The sequence below is a fragment of the Pseudophryne corroboree genome, chromosome 4 (genome assembly GCF_028390025.1).
Source record: "Pseudophryne corroboree isolate aPseCor3 chromosome 4, aPseCor3.hap2, whole genome shotgun sequence".
NCBI classification, from domain to species: Eukaryota; Metazoa; Chordata; class Amphibia; order Anura; family Myobatrachidae; genus Pseudophryne; species Pseudophryne corroboree.
In genome coordinates this window covers 822,900,572-822,923,278 of record NC_086447.1, presented here as the reverse complement: position 1 = coordinate 822,923,278, position 22,707 = coordinate 822,900,572, and the positions used below count along the sequence as shown (strand labels likewise).

The 22,707-nt window shown below is 46.2% G+C and overlaps 1 long non-coding RNA gene across 1 annotated transcript; it reads left to right on the top strand.

Annotated features, from left to right (window-relative positions):
• The first annotated feature begins 356 nt into the window (after positions 1-356).
• On the top strand, positions 357-896 carry LOC134911807 (uncharacterized). Its single transcript, XR_010176856.1, has 2 exons — positions 357-502; positions 612-896. It is a non-coding gene; the product is annotated as an uncharacterized LOC134911807 (long non-coding RNA).
• Positions 897-22,707: the final 21,811 nt, after the last annotated feature.

The window sequence follows — 22,707 nt, the reverse complement described above, 5'->3', positions numbered from 1 at the left end:
CTTGAAAAACATAGCTCCATACATACACACCAGCTTCATACATTTTGGAGACGGAGACAGGAATGTGTTTTGTATTCTAATTAATTTTTTTTTGGTTTCAAAAAGTTTACATTTATTTTTTTCTCGTGTGTGTGCTTAATGTATCCTCAATTCATATATTTTCAGACAACTAGGTTGTCTAGACCATCCACTAAGACCTTATTTTATTTAAGTAAAGCACCTTGAGCAATTGAAGACGTAACATTACATTGATTGTTGGGTAAAACATGTAAACTCCAAACAAACTAACATCATCCAAAGTCGACTGTGTATATTCTTGCTTATGTGTTTTGTTTCACAATTTAATCACCAGATAACTGAGGTGATCTGGGCTCATCACTCAGCGAACTCGCCAGTAGTGCCAGTGGTGGCTTGGGTGACACTGCCGATAGCCTTCGCCTGGGTGGGGATGATGGAGGTGCTGAATCAGAGGCAAGACGCCGGCTCTTAGTTGGCCTCCTGGGTAAGTGGGCCGAGACCTGTGATGGCCGCCTTACACGAGGTCGGCTTCCAGAAGCAGATCCTAGGTGCCAAATTTGTAAATAATATTTTGTACTTCTATGTGTTTACAGAATATGTGACTACAGTGAAGACTTACCTGCAATACCGGCATCATCATGACTGGTGTGAGGCCTGTCTGGCCGGCTGGTCTGTGTGACTGTGTAAAAAGTCACACCAACATTATTACCCTGTTTTTTTTAAAAGTACACAGTGAAAACCATTAATGTACTGTAAGCATATATTTTGTTTGGTTGCCACAACAAAATTAAGCTTAAGAGCTTCTAGATTTGTGATTTAGAGTTGAATATCAAAATGTACTTCATGTGGCACACAATAAATTTATAAGCTGAACAATTTGTGACTCACATATTGCAGAGATTCAGTCCTTTCCAGTTTAAAAATAGTGTAACGTTTTAAATTTTGGGAAGCTTTTTTTGTTTAAAATTTAAAAAAAGCTGTTTGTTTTTTACAAACAAACACACATGTTCCAGCATTAACGGCAATATTATTTTTTATTGTTAATTTTTTATGAAGAAAAAAAACACTGCACATGTTTATTTCAAACAAATACTGCAAGGAGAAAAATCAAACCAAAAAAAGTGTCCCGACCACGAACTGAAAGGGGAACCATGTTTGCCCATGGGTCACCTTTACCCGAATGCCAGAAACCCACTTTGAGTTATGCCTAAGTGGGTTTCTTCAGCCAATCAGGTAGTGCCACGTTGTAGCACTCTCCTGATCAGCTGTGTGCTCCTGTCCTCACTGACAGGCAGCACACGGCACTGTTACAATGTTGCGCCTATGCGCTACCTTGTAACCAATGATGGTAACTTTCTTCCCTGCGGTGGACCTAAAGTGACGTCACCGCAGAGCAGAAAGTTCACCGCATTGGTTAAAATGTAGCGCATATGCGCTACATTGTAACAGTGCCGTGTGCTGCCTGTCAGTGAGGACAGGAGCACACAGCTGATCAGGAGAGTGCTACAACGTGGCACTCCATGATCCCTTAACATGTGTTGGCAATTGTTCATTACTCACACCTGACGTTTGGTACTTTTAAAAGGGGAGCCAACACATTTCTACACACTCTAAATCTGAAATGGCTGCTACTGTGTGTGGGTCTGCGGTATTGTTTGCTGTAGGATACTTGTCACTGCTTCCTGATGCTACAATAAAACCAAGGAAGGAAAAACAACTGGGTCTGCAGGTTGTATATGTTCCGAGTAGGCTGGCCATGCTTTTTAGTTTATATTGTCCAATGTAACTGCAAAAAACTTGATGTTGACCATGTTATACAGATGGTCACACTAAATGTTCGAAGTGTTTTTCCACGGTATGATTTTGGCAAACGGACCCTACACCCTGACACAGCACACTCTCGCCCTGTCACAATATTCATCTTGGACTATACATTACTGATTTTTGTGTTTGTGTGTTGCAAATTAACCAATACACATATTTTGATTAGATAATTTATTGAAAAATACTGAACAATATATTCTGAACACATATATTTTACTTGCAACTGGCCAGCATATGATGTGCAGTACAGATTATCTTTTCTTTTTTTGGGTGCTGGGTGCAGAGGCTTGTGGTTGTTCGTGGGTGCGGCTTCGACTTGATCGTCGAACTGGTGATTGTACTGGTGTTTGGGTCGGGGTTGTTGTGCTTGAGCTTGTGGCCACATGTTGTTGTGCCATTGCACTAAAATTTTGGCTCAAAATATTTAAACTGGCCGTTAGCTGGGTATAAGCAGCTGTATTGTTGGCAATGGTTCGCGACAAATTGTCATTTATGACTTGATTATGCTGGATAATCTGTATGAGGGTTTGGTGTTGGCGCAGTTGCTCATCCATGATGCGCTGATGGGTTGCCTGCATTTGAGAATTGTCTGCCCTCATCTGCTCCATTGTGTTTGCTATCCGCCCTACTTGCACGATGAGTCTGGCAGAGTTGCGGCTAACTTTAGGCAAATGATGGGGCAAACTAGACAGGTGTTGTGTTTGGGTGTTGAGACACGCAGAGTGGTGTGCCTGTTGTTCTGCCCAACTTGACCAAAACTCATGCGGAATTTGGCTTGTCCCTGGTGTTGAGGTCATTTGTTGAGTCTGAGAAGCTTGCGGTTGGACTGGATTGTCCTCAGTCATGTTTGCCTGTGTTTGGTCGATGGGCTGCAGGTGTAGAGTATACGTCTCCTGGCCATGGGACTGCTGGCCCTCGTCACTCATGATGGCCGGATCTGTATGGGGTGGGACACAGGAAATATTTTAGACATATGTAGCATTGGTCTTACAATATTTGTCAAGCAACATGCATTACTTCATAATATACATTTAAAAGCTAAATGGTTAACTTCTTAAACGTTACTATGTTGGTTACCTCTTAATGAATTGATGTGGCTAGAAACAGATACTACTAATTTGTGAATTTATGGAGACAATTGTATGTTTCACATTCTAAATTATTGTATACACTCCATGTACTCTTTTTTTATGTCTCAAAGTTAGTTTAAACAACATTCTGAAGGTTCCTTTGGCACAACACAAAAAAATATAACCATGTTTGCCACATTAGAATCAGACATTGGGCATGTCAGTCAGTGGATTTAGTAAAGAAGTACACTAAGATTGTGGTCAAAAAATGACAACTTAAACAGGTTATTTAATGTTGGATTTTGCCGTATGTATTGATTTGGTTTGTTTTGAATTTTTTGTTTCAAATTTAGTTTCACATTTTTTTTGTAGTTTTGAGTGTTGTTGAGCATATTTTTTAAAAAACATTTGAGTTTCAGGACACTGTAATTTCACACATATCATCATAACAATACGCTAACAGCATCTGCTTGCAGTCGATTATTAAAGCAAAGTTGCTTACAATTTTTAATCATTTTTTAACAAAACTAACACTGGGGCAGATGTCAATACCTGGAGAAGGTATAAGTCATTTCTAAAGCAGTGATAGGTTCAAGGTGATAATGACACAAGGCAAGCATGTCCAAAATGTGGAGTCTAAAATTACTTAAAATTTTTGTACTGCTGCCTTTATCATCTTCGACCTAACAGTGTTTTGTCAGTTCCTTATGCCTTCACCTTGTTTTTACTCAAACAAAATAAAAACATTACAAACATTACTCACCAGACAACTGTGGGGAATGTGGATCTACACTCAGGGGGCTTGCCAAAAGTGCCAGTGGTGGCACCGCAGCCACTGCAGAGATGCGCCTTTGGGGGGGTGAGGCAGATGCAGGAGCAGGAGCAGCAGCAGCAGTAGGAGCGTGGACACGGGGCCTCTTGGGTGGCCTTGTAGCCACAGTAACGCTGGCCTGTGATTGTGGCCTTTGTGTGCGCGGAGCAGACGAAGAACCTGTGTGATAGTATTGTCATTACATTTCATGTGTTTTATGTTAATGGCTAAGATGTGGGTACAGAAATAACTTACCTGCATTACCACCATCATCAGCTCTAGGCAGGGTTGGTTGTGGCCTGGATGTGCTGCTTCTCTGGCGTACTGTACAAAAAAAGAAGAATTGCGATATGAACATAATTATACTACTTAAAACACATATGTCGTAGCTTTACCAAGACACAATATTGCAGGATTTTAAAAACTGTTTTTAAATTTTGTTATAAAATTACAAACACAAATAGTTGGTTTTGTTACATCTATAATCTTAAATTTTACAACCTACAAAAACCGCACAAAACAAGGCAAATTGTTTGTGTTTCCAAAAAAAACACAACAAATATTTGAGTCTAATTAGTACAAAAACATAACTAACACACACAATACACCAAGCAACCACAACCTGTGTCTGACAATATGTAGTGCAACTACACTTCCCAGCATGTCCACCAACACATTTGACATTCCCTAAGTTTAAACATTATAACAGGCATGATGGGACTTGTAGTTGGACAACAGATGGAAAAACACAGGGTGGATTGGCCTGCACTACATCACCAACCCATTTGTGGACCAACACACAGGAAACATTTTACAACAAAAGTACAAAGCACAGATGTGAAAAATTATAAATATAAAATAAACTCACCATCCGCACTTGGCCGGTCCGAATCTTGGACATGAAGTGCAGAAACCACCTCTGGCGGAATCAGCGGACGTATTGGCTCCTCCCAATCTTTATAAGACGCTCGGAAGGGGTGTCCTCCCCCGGTTTGCCGAGCAGATTTTGCCTCCTTAGCCATCTTGGCCTTCACACGGCGTTTGATGTCATAGAAACGTTTCCTACAGGTGTCCTCGGTCCGCCTCACCACACCCTCACTGTTCACAGCAGCAATAACTTTCCCCCACAGGACACTCTTCCGGCGGGTCGACACTTTTGATGCATCTGAACCAAACAACTGGCGCTGATGCCTCATCAGCTCCCGCACCAGAGCCATGTTTTCTGCGTAACTAAACTTTACATTGCGGCCCGTCCTTGTACTGGTGCGTGGCTGCGGAGCCACAACACCATCACTATCAGTATCACTAGAAAACGCAGCCGCAACCTCACCCTCCTCATCACTAACCTCCTCCCTCTCACTCACCTCCTCCCTCTCACTCACCTCCTCCACCTCACTCACCTCCTCCCTCTCACTCACCTCCTCCACCACACTCACCTCTGACTGTGACATAATCTTAAGACAACACAAAAAACACAGAGAAAAAAAAACAAATAACACACTCCTCCACTACCACTACACACCACACACACGCAAACAAACACTCACTCACTCACTCACAAACAAGGACTATAGACGAAAAGAAAAGACAAAATACAAAAAAGTTAACAGACTTTTAAATAACAGAACAACAAGTATGACAAAACAACTTACACACACAGTACAGCACTCACCAATCACAAAACTCCGCCTCCAAACCACAAAAAACTCCACAGAAATCTCCAACACCAACAACACCTTCCTCTCTCCTCTCCACTAGCTAAACCCACGAGGTGCGGTCGGTTTGGGGCGTATTTATAGTCAAGTACACAGACACTCCTCCACCACGAATACAACCAATCACGGACAAGTGACAAAAACGAAACTTAGGAAAAAAACGCGGCAGTAATGGAAAAACACTGCCGTAACAGACATGTGACGCATTCGTAAAAAAACACATTAAACTCGGCCGCAAAATAACAAAATCGGCCGCATTATACACCAGAAAACCACGAATGACATCGACATCGGACAACACCAAAAATACGAATACGACAGCTTAGTAAATCCATCGTAATAAATTCAAAAAGTTGCAGTTTTACACTGTCGATGTCATTCGTGATTGAACTTTGACCTATTTTCGGGAATTACGAATGTTAGTAAATGTACCCCACAGTGTCAGGTGCTAATAAATAGTGTATATCTTAGCAGGAATATCATAATAAATTGATCTGACAGTCGCCATACTCACGTCTTCAGCCTATTGCTCCATTCAACGGGTACGTCAGCCAACTTCCCTTGGAAGAAAGCGTCATTGTACTCCGTGAAGAGCTCTTGGATGTCGGGGTTGGGGTCGATGGTCTCCCAAGCTTCATCCACTATAGATAAATTCTCACTGAAATCACTGAAATCATCAGTACTCTCATCAGTGCAATCCTGCACTCCCAGTCTATCGCAGGCCTCCATCTTCCTCCGTTGCCTAGAACTGAGTGCTTGGTAACTGTCAGGTGCTGGGCATGTAAGCCACAGCGCACGTGTCACAATGGCGCCTGTCTATGTGCCACAATGGCTGGGTGTATGGTGCTTGTGTCACAATGGCTGGCTGCATGATGGCTGGGATGTTACTAATAACATACAGAGAAGGGGATAGGTGCAAGTAAGGTAATTCCTATCCAGATACAGGATGATTTGCCACCAGCGGTCATCTGACTTGTAAGATTAGGAATTAGCTAATGTTCTTATATGGGGGAAGATTTATTGAACCTTGGAGAGGGATAAAGTACCAACTAATCAGCTCCTAACAGTCATTTTTCACACCCAACCTGTACGATGATTGTTTGGTACTTTATTTCTCAGCTTGGATAGATCTCCCCAGTATTCACCACAAGATTAGCAATCACTCATCACACTGACGTCCTGTGAGTGGAGGATAATCTGAGGGCTGCACACATACGTCTGGTTACCTTGCAAGAGTTTCTAGTGTGATACGATTGGATTTAAGCGTATGAAGCCGCCTCACTTGCTATTACCTAATCCATTTATATATCGTATTGCAGTAGCTCAGAACAGTCATTATGGGAAGAATTATCAGAGGATTAATAAATTTCCCCCTTTAAATAAAAATAATAATAAAAAAATAATAATATATATATATATATATATATATATAGGTCTCATACATTCAACATAACTTATTTAATGCACTGGAAGAATCTCCTCACGCTCTGTAAGATGCGAGAAGCCATTAGGTTTTTTTCTATTACTCTTGGCATAGAACTTTGGTACCACCTATTACCATACTGGATTCTTGACTCCACTGGATATAAGAAGCATATAGGAGTTTTTTTTACAACCAATCGGCTCTACCCCTAAAGAAGTCTGGGTTGGACGAAATAGGGCGTATCAACTCTTATTCACCGTCCAATGCAGTGGCGTAACTAGAAATTTTTCTCCCCCAAGCCAAAAAATTCTTCGCCCCCCCCCCCCCCTCATGCTCCATAATTGGGAGCAAGAAAGGGATAAATATGCGCGCGCTGCAAAAAAAGGGGTGTGGTTTCGTTGGAATGGGCATGGTTTCGCATAAAGGGGCGTGGCATTGCAGGAAAAGACTACCTTATACCCCAGTTTTGCAACCTGCACGCCCATACGTTGGCCACCACAGGAAAGAAAAATAATCCTGATTCTTGACCCTTACATTATTTGTAATTTTTCCTCCTTATGGTAATGCCCAGTATACATTATGCCACATACTGCAATGGCCCTTAGACATTATGCCACACACAATAATGCACATGACACAATATGCACACACTGTAATGCCCCCGACACATTATGCCACACACCGTAATGCCTGTGACACATTATGCCACACACTGTAATGCCTGTGACACATTATGCCACACACCGTAATGCCTGTAACACATTATGACAGGAATCGCAATGCCCGTTATACATTATGCTACACACTGCAATGCCCCTGATACATTATAGCACATACAATGTCTGTGACACATTATGACACACACTGCAATGTCCGTGATACATTATGCCACACACTGCAATGCCCGATACATTATAGCACATACAATGCCTGTGACACATTATGCCACACACTGCAATGACCTTGAGACATTATACCACAATGCCCGTGATATAGTATACCATACACCGTAATGCCTGTGACACATACCGCAATGCCCTGCCCGTTATACCCTATGCCACACACCGCAATGCCAGTTATGTATTATGCCACACTGCAATGACCCTGAGACATTATACCACATACCACAATGCCCGTGATATAGTATACCACACACCGTAATGCCTGACACATTATGACACACACCGCAATGTCCGTGATACATTATGCCACACACTGCAATGACCCTGAGACATTATACCACATATCACAATGCCCGCGATATAGCATACCATACACCGTAATGCCTGTGACACATTATGACACACACCGCAATGTCCGTGATACATTATGCCACACACCGTAATGCCCATTACACATTAAGTCCTACAGTAAGGCTTCTAATTACTTTTCAATTACCTGCTCGTTGTCAGGGGTTTCATGCACTGGGTGTCATGCTCGTTGCCAGGGGTTTCATGCTCTTGGTTCCATGCACGGTGCCAGGGGTTTTCATGCTCAGGGTGTCATGCTCGTTGCCAGGGGTTTCATGCACTGGGTGTCATGCTCGTTGCCAGGTGTTTCATGCACTGGGTGTCATGCTCGTTGCCAGGTGTTTCATGCACTGGGTGTCATGCTCGTTGCTAGGAGGTAGTCCTTGTTGCTAGGGCAGTGCTCCCAGTGCCACATATGTCCCCAGTGCCAGATATTCCCCCACGGTGCCAGGTACTCACATGCCCCAGTGCCAAATATAGCCCCCCCCCATGTGCCAGGTACACATATACCCCCCCAGTGCCAGATATTCCCCCAGTGCCAGATATTCCCCCCCAGTGCCATATATGCCCCCAGTGCCAGATATTCCCCCGCAGTGCCATATATGCCCCAGTGCCAGATATTCCCCCCCAGTGCCATATATGCCCCCAGTGCCAGATATTCCCCCCCCAGTGCCATATATGCCCCAGTGCCAGATATTCCCCCCCCCCCCCCCACGCCACTGCTGCTGCTGCTTTTTGGAGGGACACAGAGGGCACAGCTCGCCTCTCCTGTGTCCCTCCTGCTGCATCATCTCCGGCGGACGCGGGTCTAATAGGGGGAAGTGCCGGTTCGTGAGCCAATTAGAGCTCACGGACGGCACTTCCCCCTATTAGACCCGCGGCCGCCGGAGATGATGCAGGAGGGACACAGGGAGGCGCGCTGTGCCCTCCGTGTCCCTCCAACAAGCGGCGGAGGAAAGGAGACCGCAGACTGACATGCGGACGCTCGTCCGCATGTCAGTCTGCTGTAAATCAGTGGCGCCCCCGCAGCCCCTCGCCCCCAAGCCACCGCGAGGGCTGCGGGGGCAGTAGTTACGCCACTGGTCCAATGGTATAAGCAATTGTAGAGCTCACACATTTTTAAGGCGAGGGGGAAAATTTGTGAACATCTCTTTTACATAGGGTTATGTGCATGAGATTACTAATCTGTGACATTTGTGTACAAACACTGTACTGTCAATCATTTTTTATATTTTTAACATTTTAAAATAAAATGTACGGTATGTCCTACTAATGTATTGTTTCAATTTCTCTGGGTGATTTTTTGGTGAGAGGTATTATTACAGGCCTGAAAATCGAGTAATTTATTCAAGTTAAAGAAACAGAAGAGAATTCTCTACTCAAAAATTAAGATTTGGTCACACCACGCTTTGAAATTTTTAGTTTGTATCTATGTCTAATGACTCCCACCGACAGGGGTTCCTCCTGTGGTGCTGCTGAAACTGCAGTGCAAAATAAGGATTTTTTTGGTATTGAGCATATATATATATATATATATATATATATATATAAAACAAATATAGAAAACCACAGCACTTGCCACCCGAGAAGCGGGGTGCAGTGTCTGCACTCACCACTCATAGGGTGGGGTGCATGCAGCCCATGGCCACCTACCCAGCTCCATCACCCCCAGCGGCGCTGTATACTCCCGCGCCGGGGTTGCCGGGTCACTGCAGTGGAGATGCAGGCTTCATCCTAAATGTGAGTCACACACATGCCGCCGTCTCCCGGATCGCGGGGCTGCAGACAAGGGGGATGTAAGGGGCTCCTGTGCCACACTTGGGAGGCGGGCCGTGCGCGCTGGCGTGGACACTGAGTACTGGGCAGCTGCTCCACTAGCCACCAGTGTATTATTTTGGGCACAGGTCAGGGGGATTTAGTACCAATTCCCCCGTTTTGTTGTTCTGCCTGCACACCCGGTGGGGATGCCAGCAGGGGGAGCAGGCGGCGCCATATATACAATGTTCCCGCCCTGGAGCTGCATATCTCTCCCTCACTCCTGACCGAGCTGACACAGACACAGACAGAGCTGAGCTGTTCCTGGGACAGGGCCGTAACTAGGGGGGGGCTAAGGGGGCATGTGCCCCGGGTGCAGGATTTGAGGGGGCGCCAAGGGGTTACAGAGGAGCAGGATTTTTTTTATTTTTTTTACCGGCAGTGCTGTTCTGATCTAGTGAGACAGTAGACAGCTCCCAGGGCAATGTATCTGACCCACCTGTCTGCCCGCAGCTGGCTCCGATGCTGCGCGGGGGAGCTCCAGTATCTGGGATCTCTCCAATGTCGGCTTCTGTATTAAACTCTCTTCTTTGTCATGGAGTGCTGTGACTAGCGTGCGGTGCACCGCACAAGCTGTAGAAGCGCACTGTGCTCGCAGTTAGCAGTATCAACCTCTGCTTTGCCTCCCAGATGTGAGATTTGGTGTAGCTTATAGGGGGGTGCAGTACAGTGATGTAGTGTACCATATACTGTAGGTTATGTAGTGTAGTAATGTATTGCAGTATATAGGGGCATGTAGTGCACTGATTTGGTGTAGCATATAAGGGGATTTAGCGTAGTGATGTAGTGTAGCATATAGGGTATGTAGTGCAGTGCATAGGGGCATGTAGTGTAGTGATGTAGTTCAGTGTATAGGGGATGTAGTGTAGTGATGTAGTTCAGCGTGTAGGAGATGTAGTATAGTGATGTAATGCAGCGGATAGAGGAATGTAGTGCAGTGATGTAGTGCAGTGGATAGAGGAATGTAGTGCAGTGATGAGGTGTTATGATATAGTGCAATGTATGGGGACATACATAGGAGCATGTAGTTGAACACGCTCGTGGGGACTGTAACACATAGGGCATTTGAGGCACATAGGGGAATATTGTCCAATAGTATCCCCTTTTTTTCAAAATATTTGATAATCTGATAATTTTAGTCTGATAGGGTTTGTTTGTTTGTTTGTTTGTGTGTGTGTTTTGTTTTGTCCTTTGTTTTTTTTGAGGGGAGGGCGCCAAATTACTGCCTTGCCCCGGGTGACGAAAATCCTAGTTTCGGCCCTGCCTGGGACTGCTGGGGCAAATCCTCCTCTGTAGAACCGCCTGCCTGCCAGTGCTGTGCTTCCTACAGGACACTTGAGTATTCTACCTGTCACTGGGACAGTGTTAGATAAGAAAGAATGCGTACATTCAGGATTGTGTGGGTACAAACACTAGAGATGAGCGGGTTCGGTTCCTCGGAATCCGAACCCGCCCGAACTTCATTTTTTTTTACACGGGGCCGAGCGACTCGGATCTTCCCGCCTTGCTCGGTTAACCCGAGCGCGCCCGAACGTCATCATCCCGCTGTCGGATTCTCGCGAGGCTCGGATTCTATCGCGAGACTCGGATTCTATATAAGGAGCCGCGCGTCGCCGCCATTTTCACACGTGCATTGAGATTCATAGGGAGAGGACGTGGCTGGCGTCCTCTCCGTTTATAGAGAAGAGAGTGAGACTAGAGTAGAGAGAGACACAGTAGTAATTTTGGGGAGCATTAGGAGGAGTACTTTAGGAGGAGTACTACTACTTGCTGAAGTGATAGACAGATAGTGTGACTGTATAATGTATATCTGACTTGTGGGGGAGACACTGACAGTGGGGAGCAGTTAGAGTCTGAGAGCAGGACTCAGGAGTACATATAACGTACAGTGCACACTTTTGCTGCCAGAGTGCCACACTGCCATTGTGACCACACTGACCACCAGTATAATATATATTGTGATTGTCTGCTTAGGAGTACTACTTGCAAGTTGCTGATAGTGTGACCAGTGACCTGACCACCAGTTTAATAATCACCACCAGTTTAATATATATAATATATATATATAATTGTATATAATATATATATAATATTGTATACCACCTACCCGTTTTTTTTTTTTCTTTCTTCTTCTTTATACATACTACTATAGTAGCTTACTGTAGCAGTCTGCGGTGCTGCTGAGCTGACAGTGTCCAGCAGGTCCGTCAACAGTCATTACATAATAAATATATATACCTGTCCGGCTGCAGTACTAGTGATATTATATATATATATATATTGATTTCATCTCATTATCATCCAGTCTATATTAGCAGCAGACACAGTACGGTAGTCCACGGCTGTAGCTACCTCTGTGTCGGCAGTCGCTCATCCATCCATAATTGTATACCACCTACCCGTGTTTTTTTTTTTTTTCTTTCTTCTTTATACATACTACTATAGTAGCTTACTGTAGCAGTCTGCGGTGCTGCTGAGCTGACAGTGTCCAGCAGGTCCGTCATCAGTCATTACATAATAAATATATCTACCTGTCCGGCTGCAGTACTAGTGTGATATTATATATATATATATTGATTTCATCTCATTATCATCCAGTCTATATTAGCAGCAGACACAGTACGGTAGTCCACGGCTGTAGCTACCTCTGTGTCGGCAGTCGCTCGTCCATCCATAATTGTATACCACCTACCCGTGGTTTTTTTTTTTTCTTTCTTCTTCTTTATACATACTACTATAGTAGCTTACTGTAGCAGTCTGCGGTGCTGCTGAGCTGACAGTGTCCAGCAGGTCCGTCATCAGTCATTACATAATAAATATATCTACCTGTCCGGTAGAAGGGCCATTTTGGAAGGGCCATCCTGCGTGACACTGCAGTGCCACTCCTAGATGGGACCGGTGTTTGTGTCGGCCACTAGGGTCGCTTATCTTACTCACACAGCTACCTCATTGCGCCTCTTTTTTTCTTTGCGTCATGTGCTGTTTGGGGAGTGTTTTTTGGAAGGGCCATCCTGCGTGACACTGCAGTGCCACTCCTAGATGGGCCCGGTGTTTGTGTCGGCCACTAGGGTCACTTATCTTACTCACACAGCTACCTCATTGCGCCTCTTTTTTTCTTTGCGTCATGTGCTGTTTGGGGAGTGTTTTTTGGAAGGGCCATCCTGCGTGACACTGCAGTGCCACTCCTAGATGGGCCAGGTGTTTGTGTCGGCCACTAGGGTCGCTTAGCTTACTCACACAGCTACCTCATTGCGCCTCTTTTTTTCTTTGCGTCATGTGCTGTTTGGGGAGTGTTTTTTGGAAGGGCCATCCTGCGTGACACTGCAGTGCCACTCCTAGATGGGCCCGGTGTTTGTGTCGGCCACTAGGGTCGCTTATCTTACTCACACAGCTACCTCATTGCGCCTCTTTTTTTCTTTGCGTCATGTGCTGTTTGGGAGTGTTTTTTGGAAGGGCCATCCTGCGTGACACTGCAGTGCCACTCCTAGATGGGCCAGGTGTTTGTGTCGGCCACTAGGGTCGCTTAGCTTACTCACACAGCTACCTCATTGCGCCTCTTTTTTTCTTTGCGTCATGTGCTGTTTGGGGAGTGTTTTTTGGAAGGGCCATCCTGCGTGACACTGCAGTGCCACTCCTAGATGGGCCCGGTGTTTGTGTCGGCCACTAGGGTCGCTTAGCTTAGTCATCCAGCGACCTCGGTGCAAATTTTAGGACTAAAAATAATATTGTGAGGTGTGAGGTATTCAGAATAGACTGAAAATGAGTGGAAATTATGGTTTTTGAGGTTAATAATACTTTGGGATCAAAATGACCCCCAAATTCTATGATTTAAGCTGTTTTTTAGTGTTTTTTGAAAAAAACACCCGAATCCAAAACACACCCGAATCCGACAAAAAAAATTCGGTGAGGTTTTGCCAAAACGCGGTCGAACCCAAAACACGGCCGCGGAACCGAACCCAAAACCAAAACACAAAACCCGAAAAATTTCAAGTGCACATCTCTAACAAACACCCTGTGATATACATCCAGTGCTTACTGCGTTTGTTATATCTATAGTTATCACATATAGCCATACTGAGTATTACTTTGTATTCCTAGTCCAGGCAGTTTTATGGTACATAATTTCTGCATGGTACGCTTGTGACTATATATATGTGTGTGCATGTAGCTGCTGCGTGACTGCCTTATTGCAGGGTATTTCACTCAGTGGGCTATTCCTATATTGCTATACCTGAGTTTCAGGTGTTTTCTCTGCAAACAATATAGGATTGTTTCACAAGATATACTAACGGGGTATTTTTACTTGTGATTTACAGTCACCATGTAATCTATATCTCTTGAACTCACGGTCTGTGCTTCCTTAGGCATGCTTTACTGAAGAGTTCTTGATAGGTATATTGCTGTTACACTTTGTACCTGGTTGTCCAATATTGTGCACATAGTTATGTCTGCTACACGTGGCAACAAAGCTGGGGCTTCTCCCACACTGCGTGGTAGTGAGGTCGCAGACGTGATGGAGGAAAATATGGCAGCTGAGAGTTTTGGTTCGGGGGGGTTCCTTACCCCCCAGTGGGTCGGTAGCACCTGGGGCATCACAGGGCCCACCTTGGGCTACGTTTTCCACACTGTTAAACACGCTTACAACTAAATTGGCGCCCCTTGTGGGACCACCTGTGCCGATGCAGCAGTTTATGGTCCCTGCTATTAATCCGCCATGGGCAGATCAAATCTCCACTCAGTTACAGCATTTGAACCGGTCATTAAATCTAAGTGTCACTCTCGCCTGCCTAAGACTGTCGTCTTCTAAACGGGCTATTACCTCCTCCCAATCCACTGCTATCACAGACACTTCCTCTGAGGAGGATGGTACATATACTGATTCCACAGACACTGACACAGATGTTTCTGATGGGGTAGGAAAAATGGGGTAGGGAAAATCATTGGTGGATGTCCCGGATTTGATTGAAGCAATTAGGCTCATTCCTCAGGTGTCTGATGTTCCTGAGCCTGAGGCTGTCTCTAAAAAGCCGGCTAGGTTTAATCGTAAGAAGGTGGTTAAACAAGTTTTACCCTATTCTCAACTCCTGGCGGACATATGTCAGGACTCATGGGATAATCCGGGAACAGAATCCACACCGCATAAGAGACTGTTGGCTCGCTATCCTCTCTCTGTGGAGCTATGTAAAAAATTGGGAAACTCCTCCCCCTGTAGATTCTCATGTGGCGTGTATGGTAGTTTCCTCTACTCTGCCAGTAACTACTGTCACCTCTCTGGAGGAACTGACGGATAGACGTGTGGAGGGTTGTTTGAAAGTAATTTACACCCTACCGGGGGCTGTGCATTGGCCAACCATTGCAGCAACTTGGGCTGTTGAGGCGTGGGCTCGGAAGCTAGAGGCAGGGCAGCCTTCCGACGCATCTGAGCATGCTCGACAATGTCTCTCGTATATTACCACGGCTTCTCTTTACCTTAAGGAGATGGCCTCCGATGCCGGGGTTGCTGGCGGCCAAGCTACTATTATGTCCGTCTTGGCCAGACGTATCCTTTGTTTGAGATCCTGGTCGGTGGATATGGATTCCAAAAAAACCCTGGAGGTGATTCCTTTCAAGGGAGACATTCTCTTTGGAGAAGACCTCAATAAGATTGTGGCTGATCTGGCTACTGCTAAAACAGCTTGCCTACCTAGTATGGCTCCTTCCGCACAGAAGGCTAAACGTGCTTTCCCTCGGCCCTTTCATCCTCCAGGAAAAGCAAAAGGTCAGGCGTACCCAAAGCAAACTCGTGCTTCCAGACCTGCCAAGCCCAGACCGAAGCGTGCCTGGGCCGCCTGTCAGCCAGCTTCCAAAACTGACAAGCCTGCCGCATGACAGGGCGGTCCTCCCTCTGGGGGATCCCAGGGTGGGGGGCCGACTTCTAGGTTTTGCCCAGGAATGGTTGATGACCACTTCAGTTACCTGGGTGAGGGAAGTCGTCGCTCAAGGTTACACCATACCCTTCAAGAAACGTCCCCCTTCATCGATTTAGCCTGACAGATGTGCCTCTGGATATGGCAAAAGCAACACTTTGCACTTGGTGGTACATTCCCTCCTGACCAGAGGAGTGGTAGTACAGGTGCCTCTGGCTCAGAGAGGAAAGGGGTCCTATTCACTGCTGTTGCTAGTCCCGAAACCGAATGGGTCCTCGCAGCCCATTCTCAATCTGAAGCCCTTGAACAAGCATGTGCGGATCTCCAAGTTTCGTATAGAAACACTGCGCTCTATTGTTCTTGCCATGGAGCCTGAGGACTAGAAGGTCTCCCTGGACATACAGGATGCCTACCTACATATTCCTATTGCGGTATCTCATCAGCAATACCTGAGGTTTGCGGTGGGCAACCTTCATTACCAATTTCGTGCGTTACCCTTTGGTTTGACAACGGCTCCCCGAGTTTTTCACCAAAGTTATGGCGGTAATGACGGCTACATCCGCCGTCAAGGGGTCAGAATCTTACCATACTTGGACGATTTGTTGATCCTGGCAAATTCCCCAGAACTTCTCCTGTGTCATCTCGATCTGACGGTCCAGTGCATAAAAGCCCATGGGTGGCTGATCAACTGGAAGAAATCCTCCCTGGTTCCTGCTCTGAGCATATTACATCTGGGAGCGTTATTGGACACTAATAACCAATGGTTGTTCCTGTCTCAGGAGAAAGTCCTGAAGCTTCAGGACAGGATCAATGCTTCCTATCTCGTCCGCAAGTGTCAATACATTCGGCAATACAAGTGCTAAGTCTCATGGTGTCGGCTTTCGACATGGTGGAGTATGCTCAATTCCACTCTCGCCCTCTGCAGAAGTTAATTCTGACCAAGTGGGATGGCCTGCCTCATCGAATCAGATCTCACATGATCTCTGCGTCTCCAGAGGTCCTCCTGTCACTGAGCTGGTGGCTTCAAGACCAACAATTGAGCAGGAGCCGTCCCTTCTGGATATCCAACTGGGTCCTCCTGACGACGGATGGCAGTCTGAGAGGTTGGGGCGCGGTGTTGGAACAACACTCTCTTCAGGGTCGGTGGACCAAGGAGGAGTCTCTGCTCCCAATCAATATTCTGGAAATGCGGGCAGTGTTCAATGCATTGACAATGGCCCAGCATTTAATACAGTACAGACCTGTTCAAGTACAGTCGGACAACGCCACCACGGTGGCATACATAAATCATCAAGGCGGCACTCAAAGCCGCATAGCAATGAGGGAAGTATCACGGATTCTTCAGTGGGCGGAGCGTCATCTGACGGCCATATCCGCAGTGTTCATTCCGAGCATCCTGAACTAGGAAGCGGACAATCTCAGTTGTCAGGATGTACACGCCGGTGAGTGGAGCCTCCATCTGGAGGTGTTTCAACTTCTCGTTGACACGTGGGGCCTTTCGGATGTGGATCTGATGGCGTCTCGACGCGATCACAAGGTTCTGGTCTTCGGAGCAAGGACAAGGGATCCTCAAGCTGCGTTCATGGATGCTCTGGCAATTCCATGGAACTTTCAGCTACCATATGTGTTCTCTCCGGTGTCACTCCTGCCCAGAGTAACACGAAAGTTCAAGCAAAAAGGTGGAAACCTGCTTCTGGTCGCTCCAGCGTGGTCCAGACGGCACTGGTTCTCTGCTTCTGGTCGCTCCAGCGTGGTCCAGACGGCACTGGTTCTCTGATCTACTGGGTCTCTCGTGGGATCGTCCCCTTCTACTTCCACAATGACCAGTCCTCCTCGTTCAGGGCCCTTGTGTTTACCAGGATTTGGCCCGTCTGGCTTTGACGGCATGGCCCTTGAGGCTGTTGTCCTGAGGGCCAAGGGTTTTTCTGCGGCGGTCGTTCAAACTATGTTGAAGGCCTGTAAGCCGGCTACTGCTCGGATCTACCATAGGGTTTGGAATGCTTACTTTACTTGGTGTGCGTCTCACAATCATGAAGTTTTCAAGTTTAGTACGGCCAAACTATTGGCCTTTCTACAACAAGGCCTGGACTTAGGCCTGCGTCTGGCCTCCCTCAAGGTTCACATCTCTGCCTTGTCGGTTTGGTTTCAGAGAAATATTGCTACCCTACCTGATGTCCATACATTCACTCAGGGTGTGTTGCGGATTCAGCCTCCTTATGTACCACCTGTGGCCCCTTGGGACTTGTCAGTGGTTTTGGAGGCCTTGCAAGAGTTTCCGTTTGAACCTCTTGCCTCTGCTGATCTTAAGTGGCTTTCCCTTAAGGTCCTTTTCTTGCTGGCGATTGCTTCAGCTAGAAGTGTCTCGGACTTGGGTGCCTTATCCTGTAAGTCTCCCTATTTTATTTTTCACAGTGACCGGGCAGTTCTTAGAACACGGCCAGGTTATTTACCTAAGGTGGTGTCTTCTTTCCACCTTTCCAGGGAATTGTGGTTCCGGCCTTTAATTCTCCTGAGTTGTCTTCCAAAGAGCGGTCTTTGGATGTGGTACGGGACCTCTGTATCTATGTTAAGAGAACTTCTTCCATTAGGAAATCTTATTCTCTCTTTATGTTTGGTTTTCACAAACATGGCGGGCCTCCTTCCAAACAGACTTTGGCCACATGGATTAGAATGGTGATTGCACATGCTTATGTACAGGCTGGTCGTCCGGTTCCTGCTACCATTAAAGCTCATTCTACTCGGTCGGTTGTACCTTCTCGGGCGGCCCACCCTTGAACAATTGTGCAAGATGGCTACGTGGTCCTCAGGGACATCGTTTATTAGGTTCTATGCCTTCTATACTGCCGCTTCCCAGGATGTTTCCTTTGGACGCCGGGTTCTTGTGCCCGCTACAGTGCGTCCCCTCCCATAAGGAACTGCTTTAGGACATCCCCGATGTTAATCCCCAATGTTGCTAGGCCTTCCAGCTCCTGCTACCATCAAAGCCAATTCTACTCGGTCTGTTGGACCTTCTTGGGCAGCCCGCCATGGTGCGACCCTTGAACAATTGTGGAAGGCGTCTATGTGGTCCTCAGTGAACACGTTCATACGCTTTTATGGCTTCGATACTTCCGCCTCCCAGGATGCTTCCTTTGGATGCCGGGTTCTTATGCCAGCTATAGTGTGTCCCCTCCCATGAGGAACTGTTTTAGGACATCCCCGATGTTATCCCTGTGGAACCCAGTGTACCCCGCTGCAGAAAAGTAGATTTATGGTAAGAACTTACCGTTGTTAAATCTTTCTGCGAGGTACACTGGGTCCCACAGGGCGCCCACCATGACGCACTTAGCTTCTTTAGGGTTTGTATGGCATTAGCCGCTGATACCTTCTCCTGTCGTGAGAGTGTGGTGTATGTGGCTACTAACGATTGTCGTCTCTTTTGCCTGCTACTGCATTGGACTGGTTAACGAAACTGAGCTCCTGTGCAGGTAGGCGGGGTTATAGAGGAGGCAGCGCTGAGCATCTTGGGAACAGTCAAAGCTTTAGCCTGTTGGTGCCTCGGATCAAGATCCTTCTCTACACCCTGATATTATCCCTGTGGAACCCAGTGTACCTCACAGAAAGAGATTTAACAATGGTAAGTTCTTACCATAATTCTCCTTTTTAAGAAATCCAAAGCCAAGACTAAAACACAATGATTTAGACCAAAAATCAAAACCAAAACTGCGCACATCTCTCCTTACAGCTAGGATCGCGGTGGGTGGCGTAATGTTGGGATCTCTGTGGGGCATTTGGTGTAGTCATGGCCGAAGATGACTGAGCACCGCACATGAGTAGATCTCGGCCTTAGGACTGGCAATGCCCATGTTTTCTTACCATCATGCACCGCCATCAGTGGTGTTCCATCGATGGCAAAAGCACTTTCCATCGGTCACAGACCATCAGTAGTTGTAAACCTATCAATGGTATAGTGTTCCAACCAGGAATCTGGGCGGGCAGGGTGCAGGGGCTGCAGGAGCACTGCGTCACTATTGTGAGGCGGGGCGGGCCTCTCTATCTCACTATTTTTGTGTGCCCGAGCTGTTGGCGTTACTGATGGGGGCGTGTTCTCCCAAGTGCTCCCATTTCATGTGAATAGATCCTGGTGGTGGCATGGAAGGCTGTTTTAGCAGGGCGCTATTAAAAGGGCCTGGAGCATTTTGCCCTTGAAAATCGGGCATGTCGCGGCACCCTGCTGAAACAGCCTAGCGTGAACACTATGGTAGATGCATCCCTATTATGGCGTCCTCCTATCTCATCCTCGTATACTGGGTACTATTGTTATACTATGGGGCAGATACAATGAGCCGCGGGGTTTCCATCTCCCCCTCTGTGCGGCTTCTGAAGTTTATGTAACAGGTAATTTGGTGGCACTATATATACAGTAATAGGAGCTCCCAGGAATCCCAGCTTTAGGGAATGTACAATATATAACGAGGGAACCCTCTCCTGTATCACTAGGATCTATGTACAGCATAAACATACTGTCACCCAGATCTATAACGAATGCTCCATAATACTCTCTGGGCTAATCCCAGATACCTAATAATACTGCTCCCTACACCGCTCTGCATGTTATATGTGACCAGCGCCATATACTGTGACTGGGAATACCCATATGTACTATGTAGGGTTACTATACTCGCAGCACTAGATCAGGGTCTGGCCGCAGCCTCGCACCATAATCCTCTCTCTGGGTAATTCACATTTCCCCAAATTATTCCTGAGGCTGATTACAGACAGGAGGCGCATCCTTAACACTGCGCATAGAAGTATTTCATCCATACTGATATTTTGGGGCCATAAAAGGAACCAGAAATACTACTGGCTGATATTCATGTGAGATATAGTAAATTGGAGACTATACTGCTACCTTTATTATGTATAATTCCATAATTAAAATCTAGTGGTACTTTGACACTGATAGTATTAATACTACCTACTTTTACATGAGCTGAGTAACATTTTCAAAGAAATGCGGGTACTTGAGTACTGATATTACTATGAGATCTGGGGGACATCCTGACACCCCGATTTATGACACATTACGCCATGAAATGTGTGGTCCTCTCTGACTGTTCAGGTGGATAGAAAATAACCATGTGACACAGCCGGTACCAGCGATGTAATAATCACATATATCATAGAGAAACACAACGGGACGTTTTATAATCACATTGTTCTTTATTGAATTTTTTTCTGTGACAATTCTCCACCATTAGTTTGGGGATCCTGGCATCGGCATGGTGACCGCTGGGATCCCAAGCAGTGGTCACATGACCGCATCCCCTTCTTACACAGTCTAGTTTATAAGGATCACAGGGATAGATCCTAGGTGCTAATGGGTCAGCCGCCTCCTGCGAAGCGCCCAAATTCCTTACCAACCCATTTGCAGTTAGGAGGGGGCGTGTCCTGACTTAATGGGACAGGACCCAGGCATATGACCAGGACTGGCACAATACAGGCATCATTTCTCTCGGAAGCTGCTCTCATGTTCTTCCTGGGTGAGGCGGGAATGGAATCTGAAAGACTTTTGCTATCAGCACTAACACTAATGTACTGCATATCTGTGTGTATGCAGCAAATAAAATAAGAGGGGATTTTGTCATGTTTTGATCAAAATATTTAAGCTTGCAGCCCACGTCTAAGGACCCCAATTTTCAGCAAGTCCCTACGCTAGCATGTAGGCTCAGCACCCCATTACATTGCAGTTACTTGTACTCACCTCCCAGATACAGAGGGGGACATCTATACAGGGCTGGCCTGTGAGCTACAACTCGGCCTATTATAACCATCACTGACAGCTGCCATGATAGCACTAGGCAAAATATCGGTGTGTTACCCATATTGTACATGGCACCAGCTATGTGCCAATATCAATGCTCTATATGGCTACATAACAGACTTCTGCTTTTGGCACTGACACTAATATACTGCAAATCTTTCTGTATGTAGTGAATAAAATAGAGGGGGCTCTGTTATATTTTGATCAAAACATTTAAGCTTGCAGCCCACGTCAAGGGACCCCAATTTTCTGCAAGTCCCTACCCTCCTCCCCTAGCATGACACCGAGATGGAAACGGCCACCAGTGTTCTACTTGGCATGTGCCTTCCGCGCTTTCTTCACAGGTGTGCGAGCAGCCGTATCGCCAGGTGCACCAGCATCGGTCCGCGGTCTTTTAGTTCCTTTAATACACAAGTATCAGTTAGAAACGCAGCAAGTGTACTGTGCGAGGTGATCCTCCTATGCAGGGATGTTCTGTGTTTTTTCACTGCTCAGTACATATACGGTGATATATTACATATAATCATGCAGTCAGGCCACTGGTGTCTGACTGTTAGGGTTGCTCACACCAAGCACTGTCTATATGTAACGTTATAATGTGATGTAATGACAAATGGGTGTATGCCGCCTGTCCCCACTCCCTCACGCAACGTCAGTGGTGTGATGTGTATAGGGCGCTTCCTGTGCTGATTGGGGCCTATGTGCATTATTTGGATTCCCTCCCCCCGGCAGTGTATCAGGATATTGCGGCATGTAGTCACACTTAGGTGAGTGCAGAGTGCGTAGTGGGGGGAGCATATGAAGAAGCGCTATTTTCCTTACCTTGGCGGGGCGGCTCCCTCACTTTGTGGATTTCTCCACCGCACACCTGTTCATGTAGCGCCCACCATTTAGAAGTCATAGATGGGGCGCGGTTCACCATCTTCTTGCGGTATAGAAGACAGCGGTCACACTGCCACCAGTGGGTCTTCAGCGCATCCTCTTCCTCATAGAAGTCGAGGTAGATCTAATCAGATAGTAGAAATATAATAAAGCATAATCCCAGAAGCTAGCTTTCCCTCCTCTCCTCCCA